Source organism: Chrysemys picta, chromosome 7 (assembly GCF_011386835.1).
Source record: "Chrysemys picta bellii isolate R12L10 chromosome 7, ASM1138683v2, whole genome shotgun sequence".
Classification (NCBI taxonomy): domain Eukaryota; kingdom Metazoa; phylum Chordata; order Testudines; family Emydidae; genus Chrysemys; species Chrysemys picta.
This window is the reverse complement of record NC_088797.1, coordinates 73,879,711-73,894,412: the sequence shown is the minus strand read 5'-3', so window position 1 is coordinate 73,894,412 and position 14,702 is coordinate 73,879,711. Positions and strand designations below refer to the sequence as shown.

Sequence of the window (14,702 nt, the reverse complement as noted above, 5' to 3'; positions counted from 1 at the left end):
ATGTTACTTATCTCCTTTGTAAAGTGCTTTGAGAGCTAAGTATTACTATTTACTTATAATAAAATGTGCAGATATATAATTACATTCCTAATCTGGCAAGCGGATTCCCACCTTCCTCAAGCATCAATATTTTTAAACGTGGATATTTTGGTATGAATTAGAATTTGGTAGTGTTCTGAATGTGCAAAGAAATTAACTTCAATAAACACATTGTGAGTCCAATCCTGCACTCCATACCCAGGTGTTTTTATGATCTGCACTCCCATTGACATCAGTGGGAGTTGCAGGTGCTCAGTACTTCTGAAAATCAGATCACTTATTCAAGCACCCAAGTTGGTCCTTTTTTTGGTCATATATGGCACGACGCTGGTGATACCGTACTGGGTTCTAGGAAATATTCCTCTGTTAAAAATGAGACGTCCCAGATCCTACATTAATTAAACTTTTGATGTAATTGCATCAATTCTGTCATTTTTGTGAAATTTCACCAAAATTTCCATTTTGTTTCTAAGTTGGATACAGTTGTGCTGATGAAAACTGACTTTCAAGGTACATCTATGCTGCACAAACCTCACAGCAGCAGGCAGCGTACGTACACTGCACACACCCCTAGCATGGGTATAAATAGCAATGTAGGGGGTGAGGTACTGCTTAGGCGAGTGAAGACACACCTGAACCCTGAGAGTATGTATCCTATACATCTGTCTACACACCCAAGTAGTGCTTCCCCCGTCTACAATGCTATTTTTAGTAGTGCCCTGCTGTCTCCCCGTTCCTGAAGCCTTTCCCCATCACTTCCCCCCTGCCAAAGCCGTCCATGGCACATGTACCTACACACCACAGCATTGATGCAGCTTGCTTTTCACTGTGGTGTGTAGCTATAAATACCCTACATGCCACCACCAGTAGAGTGCAGTGTAAATATAGCTTCAATTGCAGCAAATACTTGAAAAACATCACTGAAAATATGTGCATTTTGAATCACTTTGGAAACTTAGCGACATGCCAAAATTCAGCAGCTCTCTTTTTAATAAGAAACATTAATACAACTCTGCTTGTACAATAAGTTAATATTCCTATTAGCCATGATTGTCAGGGACTCTGGGTTTGATTCTGATCTCAGTTACAACATGGCAAATCAAGAGTAACTAAAGTGAGATCAGAGAAAGTGATATCAGACTCAGGCCCCACATCTTTATTGAAAGTTCATTTTCATTTGTCACATTATCACATCACTATTTAAATATACAAGATAAAGGCAAAATCTTACATGCTTTTATACAAGAGTAAGGAAAGCAAGATTTGGTCCTAATGTAATTTAATCTTACTAGGTTTCTGAGTTCCCACTTCAAGGTCCAGATTCAGCTAGGTACTGAAGTAAAAAAGTCACCATCTTGACTTGAATAGGACTACTCCATGTACTTAAGTAACTCATGTCACTTGGGCTTAAGTACATCATTTGGTATGAGTAGTTAGAGAACTAATAAAAAAGAAGAACAGATTCCCTAAAGCACATGTTCACTAGTGTTCCATTGAATGTAGTTAACTTGATTATTGCACATTGATTTTTGTATACACAATTCAGCATATCCACCTTCGGCATGTGTTATTGCAGTGGTCCTGCAATTCTACCCTTTCTCTACACTAACATCACACTGAATTGATTTAACAATAGTGCTTTCTGGTCTGTATCCCAAAGATTCCTGCCCAATCCCAGCAGCAGTGCATTCTGGGTGATTTTGAAAGGCCTTTTGAGATACCTTATGTATGCCAGGGAATTATGGGAGAAAGGACCAAACTCTGATGCTGCTTGAAGAAATGAGGTATCCTTTGTGTTTCACAGTGGAAGTATTAAAGAAAGTTTTGCAAAACAACTTTTGGGAAAATGATAAAGAAATACGTAAAAACAGAATGAAATTAGACATCTTCCAAGTCCATTTATCAAAATCACTTGTAGGTCACATTTCAAAGAATATTAAATATTGATCAAAGAAATACATCTGTAGAGAGGACATCTTAATAAATAAATAAAAACAAAACAAAACAGTGCAGACCTGTTGGCTTGTGCCCACTCTTGCTACCTTTGCATTTGTTTACCATATAACTTTCAAATCACTATAGCCGGAGTGGTCTCATCAGTTGCATTATTCATTTGTATTGATAATTCAGCCCCTAAATATACTTTCTGGGCTGCACCCTGCAAATGAAGGGAGTGAATTCTTTTAACGAATTTCACATCTAATGATGATACACTAGCATAAGCAAGTATGAACTCAGATATTGATATGAAAATGTTAAAATTTGCCAACTCCATAATATGGACTCAAGTCATGATATTTCGACCCCCAAAATGGCAAACATGTTTAATGCTCAGCACATTTCCGTGAATCCTCCTTAAGTACAAGCAGATGTCCTGATCCTGCACTGGAAATTCATAGAATCATAGAATATCAGGGTTGGAAGGGACCTCAGGAAGTCATCTAGTCCAACCCCCTGTTCAAAGCAGGACCAATCCCCAACTAAATCTCCACATCCCTAAATGGCCCCCTCAAGGATTTAACTCACAACCCTGGGTTTAGCAGGCCAATGCTCAAACCACTGAGCTATCCCTCCCTTGTGTCTATGTGGTTTTCAATCAAGGATCAAAGCTGGTCTAAAGCATTCAATTTGTGGGTGAGCAGATGCAGGGAAATAGTAGGGAAATAAGATTTGAACAAGTGAGGCTCAACTTTCATTTGTGTAGGGGCTGGATCCTGCTCTTGAAACAGCAAACAAAATTTTACTGATTTTATTGGGAGCAGAACTAGACCCAGAGCGATCACAGAAAATAGGGCATTATTATAAAGATACAGAACGATACGTTTTAAACAACTTTCCCTTAAAGAAAATACTTATTATCTTCCTAAATAAACTCATTTTATATTTACATTTTTGTGTTTCTGGAATGCAACTCCCTTCCTCTCTTCCCCTCCTTTGATTAAACAGAGTCACAAGAAGAAATTAATAAACATTTAAAATAAGTTATAATAATTACTTGTTTTATTTGTGTAATTCTTGGGGTGCTGAGTGAGAATAAAATTGAACAAAACATAGTATGCTACCCTCTCCAAATCCAGACACATTTTAAGATATATTTTATCTTATTTTAATACAAAATAAGTTGGCAGAACTACATTTGAAATGGGTTATCTTCTGCACAGTACAAATAACTTTACAGCAAACTAGCTCTAGATCTTGGGTTTGAGCCAAAACCCGGGGAGATGAAGGAGAATATTTCCATTGACTTTAGTGGTCTTTGGATTAGGCATTATAAATATGCACACACAAGGCATCATTTCTCTGCACATATATATACACACACACACACAGCAGGACTCCATACACCTCGTAACAGTCAATATCCTGAAACGTAAAAAAGCTGTCACCTGAATAACCTGCAGTCAAAATGCTGGTCACTTAATCAAAAATAAACTGTCACCCTCAGACCACAGTCAGTCTCTGGGGATGTGAATGGCCTGGAGATGCTTTGTTTGTTTATGGATCTAATTTAGAACAGGTTTCTCTACTATTTAATTAGCGGGGTGCACTAATTAATCAACCGATATTAACTCTGCTCAACAAATGCTAAACTGTCGGGCCCTATTTCAAATCATGAGACCTGGCATTTCTTGAAAGCAGCAAACACTTTTCCCCAAGCAAGAAAAGACAAGAAAATTCAGAAGATGGAGTACATTTGTGTAGCCTGGTATAAGCAATTATAAAAGCTCTCCTTTGCCAAAGATGAATGTGCAATCTCTGTCTAACCTGTAGTCAGAACTGCTGATGAATGAGCCCCAGAAGATACAGAGTACATTGTAGAGTTTGCTATGCAATCAAAAGTTCAAATATTTATCTGGAAAACTTGGGGGGGGAATGCTTAACAAACATTTTTGCAGGAATCGACTTCCTTGTGAGAGCTACAGTCAATTGGACTGGAAATCTCAAGGGAATAGCAATACTGTGAGATTTCTGGTATCTTTTTGGGGATCAGAAATGGGTTTTTGTCACTGTGTTTGTACCTTTGTGTTTGGTCCAGGCTGAAACTCCAAAGAACAAGAGATTTAAAAATAAAACAAAACAAAACACTAAAAAATCAAAACACATCACACAAAAATTGTCATTTTTTAAAATGTAAACCATTTGTATGATTTTGCTCCAAAAAACAACAACCCCAGGCACTTTTTTCAACCTACTGCACCATGCTTTGCAAAGACTTGGTACATTGTTTTTTGAAGAGTTCATTTTAATAAAATCAAATTAACGAACAAAACAGTGTGATAGAAAGGAAATCAAAGAATCACATGTATCATCACACCTAACCCTGAACCATTATTATAATTCCTTTTTAAGGACTCTCTTTTAAGAAATCACATTAGCTTTCAAGATTAAAATGTAAAACTGCTCTTCCCCTTCAAAAATAACAAATTTCAGAACATTCATGGAATTACTTACAAATTATTCCAGTGACTAGGGTCAATGTCTTAATAGGGTTGAAATCCATATATATAAATATGTAAACATACAAACACACACACAATTTATGTGGGTGTGAGTTTTTGTGCGTGTGCATGCTTTTCTGGATTTAGCTCAGTTGCTCAGCACTTTACAGGGTTTCACCCTTTAAAATGTAAACCAGTACAGGCTGGTACTAGTTGATTATTCAATACAAGGATTTCTTAAGCACCTCCTATGGTATCTGGGCTTCATGATAGAATTCAACACTTGAACCACACACATGATTCCCTTGGTCCATAAGCTCCTACTCCCATTTCTTTCAAATTTGGTCAGAGCACCACTCAGGTTTGGCCTGGCCGCCCTTCTGTCATGACGGAGGGGTGGTCATGCCAATTTTGAGTGAGTTATGTTGCAACCCTGTCAAAAGTAGGGGCCCGGGCAGAGACAGATGCATCATGGAGGTGAATGCCTGGCTGCGAAGATGGTGTCGCCAGGAGGGCTTTGGCTTCCTCGACCATGGGATGCTATTCGAGGACGGACTGCTAGGCAGAGATGGCGTTCACCTTTTGAGGAGGGGAAAGACCCTATTTGGACACAGACTGGCAAACCTAGTGAGGAGGGTTTTAAACTAGGTTTGACGGGGACAGGTGAGCAAAGCCCACTGGTAAGTGGGGAACATGGAGACCTGGGAGATGGGTCGGAAACGAGAGGGAGTGTGGGCTATATTGGCAGAGAGAAAGGAGGGTCAGGACAAACTGGGAGGCAAGATCAAACCAGTATCTTAGATGCCTATATACAAATGCGAGAAGTATGGGTAATAAGCAGGAAGAACTGGAAGTGCTAATAAATAAATACAACGATGACATTGTTGGCATCACTGAAACTTGATGGGATAATACACATGATTGGAATGTTGGTGTGGATGGGTACAGCTTGCTCAGGAAGGATAGACGGGGGAAAAGGGAGGAGGTGTTGACTTATATATTAAAAATGTACACACTTGGACTGAGGTGGAGATGGACATAGGAGACGGAACTGTTGAGAGTCTCTGGGTTAGGCTAAAAGAGGTAAAAAACAAGGGTTATGTCATGCTAGGAGTCTACTACAGGCCACCTAACCAGGTGGAAGAGGTGGATGAGGCTTTTTTTAAACAAATAACAAAATCATCCAAAGCCCAAGATTTGGTGGTGATGGGGGACTTCAATTATCCAAATATATGTTGGGAAAATAACACAGCGGGGCACAGACTATCCAACAAATTCTGAATTGCAGACAACTTTTTATTTCAGAATGTTGAGAAAGCTACTAGGGGGGAAGCTGTTCTAGACTTGATTTTAACAAATAGGGAGGAACTCGTTGAGAATTTGAAAGTAGAATGCAACTTAGGTGAAAGTGATCATGAAATCATAGAGTTTGCAATTCTAAGGAAGGATAGAAGGGAGAACAGCAAAATAGAGACAATGGATTTCAGGAAGGCTGATTTTGGTAAGCTCAGAGAGCTGATAGGTAAGGTCCCATGGGAATCAAGACTGAGGGGAAAAACAACTGAGGAGAGTTGGCAGTTTTTCAAAGGGACACTATTAAGGGCCCAAAAGCAAGCTATTCCGCTGGTTAGGAAAGATAGAAAATGTGGCAAAAGACCACCTTGGCTTAACCACGAGATCTTGCATGATCTAAAAAATAAAAAGGAGTCATATAAAAAATGGAAACTAGGACAGATTACAAAGGATGAATATAGGCAAACAACACAGGAATGCAGGGGCAAGATTAGAAATGCAAAGGCACAAAATGAGCTCAAACTAGCTATGGGAATAAAGGGAAACAAGAAGACTTTTTATCAATACATTAGAAGCAAGAGGAAGAACAAAGACAGGGTAGGCCCACTGCTCAGTGAAGAGGGAGAAACAGTAACAGGAAACTTGGAAATGGCAGAGATGCTTAATGACTTCTTTGTTTCGGTCTTCACCGAGAAGTCTGAAGGAATGCCTAACATAGTGAATGCTAATGGGAAGGGGGTAGGTTTAGAAGATAAAATAAAAAAAGAACAAGTTAAAAATCACTTAGAAAAGTTAGATGCCTGCAAGTCACCAGGGCCTGATGAAATGCATCCTAGAATACTCAAGGAGCTAATAGAGGAGGTATCTGAGCCTCTAGCTATTATCTTTGGAAAATCATGGGAGACGGGAAAGATTCCAGAAGACTGGAAAAGGGCAAATATAGTGCCCATCTATAAAAAGGGAAATAAAAACAACCCAGGAAACTACAGACCAGTTAGTTTAACTTCTGTGCCAGGGAAGATAATGGAGCAAGTAATTAAGGAAATCACCTGCAAACACTTGGAAGGTGGTAAAGTGATAGGGAATAGCCAGTATGGATTTGTAAAGAACAAATCGTGTCAAACCAATCTGATAGCTTTCTTTGATAGGATAACGAGTCTTGTGGATAAGGGAGAAGCTGTGGATGTGGTATACCTAGACTTTAGTAAGGCATTTGATACGGTCTTGCATGATATTCTTATCGATAAACTAGGCAAATACCATTTAGATGGGGCTACTATAAGGTGGGTGCATAACTGGCTGGATAACCATACTCAGAGAGTTGTTGTTAATGGTTCACAATCCTGCTGGAAAGGCATAACAAGTGGGGTTCCACAAGGGTCTGTTTTGGGACCGTCTGTTCAATATCTTCATTAACGACTTAGATATTGGCATAGAAAGTACGCTTATTAAGTTTGCGGATGATATCAAACTGGGAGGGATTGCAACTGCTTTGGAGGACAGGGTCATAATTCAAAATGATCTGGACAAATTGAAGAAATGGTCTGAGTTAAACAGGATGAAGTTTAACAAAGACAAATGCAAAGTGCTCCACTTAGGAAGAAAAAATCAGTTTCACACATACAGAATGGGAAGAGACTGTCTAGGAAGGAGTACGGCAGAAAAGGATCTAGGGGTTATAGTGGACCACAAGTTAAATATGAGTCAACAGTGTGATGCTGTTGCAAAAAAAGCAAACATGATTCTGGGATGTATTAACAGGTGTGTTGTGAGCAAGACACGAGAAGTCATTCTTCCGCTCTACTCTGCTCTGGTTAGGCCTCAGCTGGAGTATTGTGTCCAGTTCTGGGCACCGCATTTCAAGAAAGATGTGGAGAAATTGGAGAGGGTCCAGAGAAGAGCAATAAGAATGATTAAAGGGCTTGAGAACATGACCTATGAAGGAAAGCTGAAAGAATTGGGTTTGTTTAGTTTGGAAAAGAGAAGACTGAGAGGGGACATGATAGCAGTTTTCAGGTATTTAAAAGGGTGTCATAAGGAGGAGGGAGAAAACTTGTTCACCTTAGCCTCTAAGGATAGAACAAGAAGCAATGGGCTTAAACTGCAGCAAGGGAGGTCTAGGTTGGACATTAGGAAAAAGTTCCTAACTGTCAGGGTGGTTAAACACTGGAATAAATTGCCTAGGGAGGTTGTGGAATCTCCATCTCTGGAGATATTTAAGAGTAGGTTAGATAAAGGTCTATCAGGGATGGTCTAGACAGTATTTGGTCCTGCCATGCAAGCAGGGGACTGGACTCGATGACCTCTCGAGGTCCCTTCCAGTCCTAGAATCTATGAATCTATGAAAACCCCGTGCTACTCAGACAAAAAGTGGTCAGGACCTGGTGCAAGTGGCCCCCTGAGCTCTGTGGCCTGTAAGATACCCAAGGAGTTGTCCACTGACTCAAAGATTTTAAGGCCAGAGCAGCCCTATGTGATAATCTTTCCAGTCTGATGTCACACATAAAACAGTCTATAGAAGTTCACCCGCTAATTTTTGAGTCAAGGCCACTAACTTCTGGATGAACTAGACAACAGCATAACTTTTAGAAAGACATCCAATCTTGATTAAAAGTTGCCAAATGACAGAGAATTCATCACATCCCTAGGTAAGTTGCTCTAACAGAGAGTTGATCAATAAATTTCTTGCAAAATTCTTTGGTTTTGTCAAATCAGCATTTTCTGACAAAAAATTATTTGACAAAATCAAAAGGTTTAGCAACAACACATTGATTCCATCCACATTTTCAGTGAAAAATTATCACAACATTTTGTTTCTATAATGTCAAAACAGTTGAAACAAAGTGTTTTGACTTTTCTGAATGAAGTGTTTTGACTGAATGAAATATTGCAGAATATTTCATGTTGTGAAAAATTCTATGAATTTTACTTTTTGATCTAATTTGGGACAAAAAGAAATGTCTACATCTCAGAAATTCACAAAGGACAGAAATTACATTTTTGACCAACTGTATTCCAATGGTTAATTTACCCTCATCATTAAAATTTTGCACCTCATTTCCACTTTGAGATTTTTCTACTAGCTTTAGTTTTCTGCCATTGGGTGTTGTCATGCCTTTGTCTGCTACATTAAAGCCTTCCCCACTAACACACTGTCAGAAATCTTCACAACATGTAGCCACTTATAGACATTGATGAAGTCATGTCTTAATCTTCTCTTTGATAAATTAAGTAGATTGAGCTTAAGTTTCTCACTTCCAGACCTCAAATCATTTTTGTGGCTCCTTTCTGAACCCTTTTCAAATTAGAACTCCAGTGGGTACTTACTTTAAAAAAAGAGATCAAGTCCAATAAAATATAATATCAACCAAAAACCACCACCATAAACTAACAGAACCAGTTAATAAAACAGATATACTGAGACATCAATGGAAGGAATGTTGTCTTTTTAGGGCTGAATGTATAAGAGAGAATTCAGAGAAGAGGTTCTGTTAATCAGACTGCTCAGATGGATAAAGCAAAAAGACTAACACACAGCACTGCTGAAGAGCCATCTACAATTTAGGAATTGTCACCAGATCACAGAGGATTTTGCCAAAGACACGCACGCAAAGAACATAAAGTAAAAGCTAGCGACATCATATGGAGGGATTCAAAATGTTTGCACACACTTTAGACAATAGAACGGGAGGTTTTGAGAACAGTGACCAAAGAAGGAAGGTGAAATTACTAGGGGCTAAATTTTGATCACATTTAGAATGGAGCAAATCTGTTTTTTGTTTTTTTTCCCACTGAGTTACTCCAGATTTACAACCATGTAAGGGAGATCAGAATCTGGCCCTACATTTGTACTGAATAGTGAGAATGTGGTAGGAATTCATAAAATGTCACAGGAAATTCACCTATTAACAGAAGCGGGTTAAGAAACTGGTAGGCTTCAAAGGGGGACCTACAGTTTTATGTGTTTTGGTGCATTAAGACTCGACTGTACCCTACATTTTGGGCACAGGAACAGGAGTAATAAAGGAATTATCTTTGGGATTACAAGGTTGAAGGGAGACCTGCCTTGAAATGAAAATGTTTGAAATTAAGACTTTTTTAATGCATTGCTAGATTATTTTTTATCATAGTGCATTGACAATTCTTCTCAACACTACACTTCAAAGGACATAAGGATGTATTCTTGTTATGTTGGGCAACAAAAGACAGACTGTCATTGGTACTATTTATTATTTGTACTGCCTCAAACCAGAAAATTGATCACCCTTTGGAGTCCATCAAGCATTTGTACTTAGTTACAACTTTTGAATTTGTCCTTATGAGAATGGTCATTAAATGCTACTTTACTGGCATTTCAGTTGTTCATATGTACATCTGTGTGATTGTGGATTTCCTTATTTCTTTCTGGTTGATAGTGCTCAGAAAAATAAATCCTTTTGTTGCCTGAGGATGCCCAGACATAGAGGTGACATGAATTCACGGGTATCAGAGTTGGAAGTTTGAGGCATTGCATGGAGAAAATAAAGTAATTAATACAGCTGGGTAGCTCTAAAGTTGTTTACCTGGTGGAAGGCAGAGTAATTCATGTACTGTAACCTTTTAAAATGGTACAACCTTCTAAGATGATTACTTCTACTAGTGCATTTTTTTTTTGGGTCTCCTAGTTACTCTTGCCCTGCTAAGGATTTGAATTTGTCTCATAGAATCATAGAATCTTAAGGTTGGAAGAGACCTCAGGAGGTCCAATCCCCTGCTCACAGCAAGACCAACACCAACTAAATCATCCGAGCCAGGGCTTTGTCAAGCCGGGCCTTAAAACTCTCTAAGGATGGAGATTCCACCACCTCCCTAGGTAACCCATTCCAGTGCTTCACCACCTTCCTAGTGAAACAGTGTTTCCTAATATCCAACCTAGACTTCCCCCACTGCAACTTGAGACCATTGCTCCTTGTTCTGTCATCTGCCACCACTGACAACAGCCGAGCTCCATCCTCTTTGGAACCTCCCTTCAGGTAGTTGAAGGCTGCTATCAAATCCCCCCTTACTCTTCTCTTCTGCAGACTAAATAACCCCAGTTCCCTCAGCCTCTCCTCGTAAGTCATGTGCCCCAGACCCCTAAACATTTTCTTTGTCCTCCCCTGGACTCTCTCCAATTTGTCCACATCCCTTCTGTAGTGGGGGGACCAAAACTGGACGCAATACTCCAGGTGTGGCTTTACCAGTGCTGAATAGAGGGAAATAATCACTTCCCTCGATCAGCTGGCAATGCTCCTACTAATACAGCCCTACTAATATGAGGGCTGGATCTTCCAAAATCTAGTGATGGATTTTCATTAATTTGTAACAAAATTTGAATGCTCAGAGAGCTTATTTAAATACATTTATAATGAGATTCAAACTGCTACTAACCCATATCAGAAATCTATTTAGTTGAGGTGGAGACTGTGCATTGTGTGACCCGCTGCCCCTTTTTGCCTTTGCCCTGCTCTAACAGCAGTTTCTGATTTAGCATTGTGTTGCTTTTCAAAGATGCTGCAGTGCAGCGCAACAGAAAAGCGTCTTTTCTGAGTGTTTGGGAGGCTTTGGTCTCATCATGCAATAAACATCCTGTACTTAAAGTGTCCTTTTAAGGCCACCATATCTTGAGAACCCCAGCACTATTTGAAATTTGACTGTGTGTTGAGTAGGTATCTGAATCTCTGTCAATAGGAGAGCCTTAACTTTGAACTTGTGTGTCTGTATTTACTTCAGCAAGAAACTATTTATCCCAGTGAAGGGGGGATACAACTTTCTGTTCTACCTGCTAAGCTGACCAGTGTGTTCATGCTTCAGAGTCACTGCTTACCCCCTGCGGGATATCCAAACAACCTCCCTCTGTCAATCTGTGCTTTTTGTGACTGCCCCAGGGATTTGCTCTGACAGTGGCATTTATGTTCATGTAGTTGGGATTAAATCACCTCAAGGAAAGAGAAACCTTAGGTCTGGGACTTTGTTGTTCAGACCTTCAGTAACTGAATCTTCTGAAACTTGCACCATGGGATTTCAGAATTGTCTGTCTATAAAAAGATTTCATCCTGCTGTCTTTTCCAGTGCAAATTGTGGCTATTGTTTGGATAAGACTATCTCCGTGACCATGTCCATGGGTCCAGTCATGCTTATTGGGGAAGCTTTGTCCTAGCATTCTAGCGTGTGCATGCACTTAACCGCTAGAGCTACTACAGGCACATTGAGAGGCTGTTCATGTTTTGCTATTTTGGGGTGCGTTGTTACTTACTGACAATTGTCACCAAACAACAACTAGAAGAAAGACACTATTGGTACATGGCCTGAACCAAAGGATATTGAGGTAAATTAATGCTCCCCATAGACTTTCTCAAACTCACATGCAGTACCCAACAGTAGGCAATGGAAAACAATAAAGTATCAAAGTACATAATAAAAACCTGCTAATGTTACCCACATATCTCCATTTTTTTATAGAAACATAGGAATTGCCAAATTAGATCAGACCTGAGTTCCATCTAGTTCAGTATCATGTCTCTGCAATGGTCAGCACCAACTGCTTCAGAGAAGGTGTAGTAGACAGATGTGTGATAATCTGCCCCTAGGAATCTGATCCTCATAATCAGAGTTTGATTTACATCCTGGACCATGTGATTTTACATCCTTCCAAAGTTGTTAGCATTAACTATTATATCTGTGTTATCCATCTAACTATCCATCCCTTTTCTGAATCTTCCTAAGTTCTTGGCCTCAGAAATACCTTATGGCAATGAGTTCTATAGTCTAATTATGCATTGTTTGCAAAAATATCTCTTTTATAATTTTTGAAGTTGACACTTTTTAATTTCACTGAATGTCCCCTCATTCTTGAGTAATGAGACAGATAGAGTAGAATGTTCCAACCTACCTTCTCTAAACTATCATTATTTTACATACTTCTATTGTGCCCCCATTTGTTTGTCTCCTTCCTAAGGCAGACAAGCACAGTCTTTTCAGTGTCTCTTCATTTGAGAGATTTTCTATACCCCTAATCAATTTCATCATCTGCCTTTTGAACCACTCTAATTCTGAAATATTATTTTGAGATGGGTTGACCAGTACTGTGTAGCACATTCCAGAAGAGGCCCAAACATTGATTTATATATTATCTTTATAATAATTTCTGTATTATTCTCCACACTGTTCCTTATGCATCCTAACATTTTTCATGTTTGCTTTTTTGACTAGCAAGTAACATATTGAGCTGTCCACAGTGGTCCCTTTCCTATGTGGACACAGTTCATTTAGAACCCTGCAAGATTTTATCCCTCCAAATTTTATTATTTTGCATTTATCATCACTGTACTTTATCTGCCATTGTGTTGGCGATTCACCTAGCTTGGCTAATTCCTTGAAGTCCCTCAGTCATCTCTAAACTTGACTAACCTAAATACATTTGTGTCATCTGTAACTTTTGTTACCTCACTACTCATTCCCCTTTATGGAACTCTAATAAATATATTGAAACATCACTGGTATGGAACCTCGATGCACCCTGCTGTTAAACTTCTGTCATGATGAAAATTGACTATTTATTCCTACACTTTGCTTCCTGTCTTACCCCCTTTTTTTTTGAACCATGACAATACTTTGCCCCATGACAACTTAATTTCTTTGGCAGACTCTAGTGAGGAACATTGTCGAACCCTCTTTGAAAGCCCTGATAAATTATGGCAACTGATTCTCCTTTAATATGCCATACCTTAAAGAAGTAATAAAACTGCCTTACAATGGATATTGTATTTGTTAGCCAATGAATCCCTTAAGTAATTTAAAGGGATTATTGTAATGACTTAGGTAAAAAATAAATTAAAATAATAAAACCCAAAAGACAATTAAAATAAATCTGTTTGACTGTTCTCAATAGCCCCTAGTGATACAATTACCTGAATGTGGCTCAGAATAGGTTTCTCTCTGAACTGCCAGGATATTAAAGATTTTATACAGGTTTTTATTAGAGCTGTGGCTTGCCCAAGTGTCCATGTTTAAAATATCATCTTCCCCTCCTGCTATGCAGTATACCTTATGCAACTAAGATGGTAGCCTCCAACCCAAAGGTAAGTCCATAGTGTTACATATACATAATGCAGTCTGTCAAGTGCTCAGGAATCTTTTGGGGGTGAAAAGCACTGGGTAAAAAACATATATATATATATATATATATATATATATATTCCAATAAACACCCATGGCCTGTGTTATCCAGGAGGTCAAAGCAGAAGGGCACAATGGTTGCTTCTGACCTTCAAAACTATAAACACATACACAAGCCCATCTTGTCTCTTCAGTTTATTTTATTCATTTCGGATGTTGCACACAGTTAGTTTGTAATTATTGGAGGCTGATTCTATTCTAACTTACACCCATTTTATATCAGTGTAATTCCATTGATTTCAGTGTTTATGTGAAATAAGTGCCAGACCGATTACATTGCAGACATTTCCTCCTCATTCAACAAGAATTATATTTGTATAAGATCTGGAGGTTCTTTTGGAAAACTCTAGAATATTTAAATATTATGGGATTGGCTTTCAGAGGTGCTCAGCAGCTGCAACGCCAACTGACTTCAAAGGAAGCTGCCCTTCTGAAAGTCAAGCCTTAAGAGTAAGTGGCACTTGCATTCAATTGCTGTATCTTTTACTGAAGATGAATTGAAAAAGAAAAATAACTCCACAACTTTTTTTGTGCATTTTAAAGGGGTAAGGCAACTGACAAGGTCATCTTACGTCTACCCCAAATGTATTTAAGGAACCATATTTTGTAATTGTAAACAAAATATGAGCTTTGCACTATTTGTTTTCCCATATTTGTCCAGTACTGGTGGTGAAGACAATGCTGTGAACAACTCACTAGAATTACAGATCATGATATGAGTAAATGCAAAAAACA

General features: G+C 38.8%; 1 protein-coding gene across 3 annotated transcripts in view; it reads right to left on the bottom strand.

Moving 5' to 3' along the window:
- Positions 1-14,702, bottom strand: part of NRG3 (neuregulin 3) — a 946,990-nt gene that overhangs the window by 13,157 nt on the left and 919,131 nt on the right. The gene's annotated exons all lie outside the window — the stretch shown is intronic.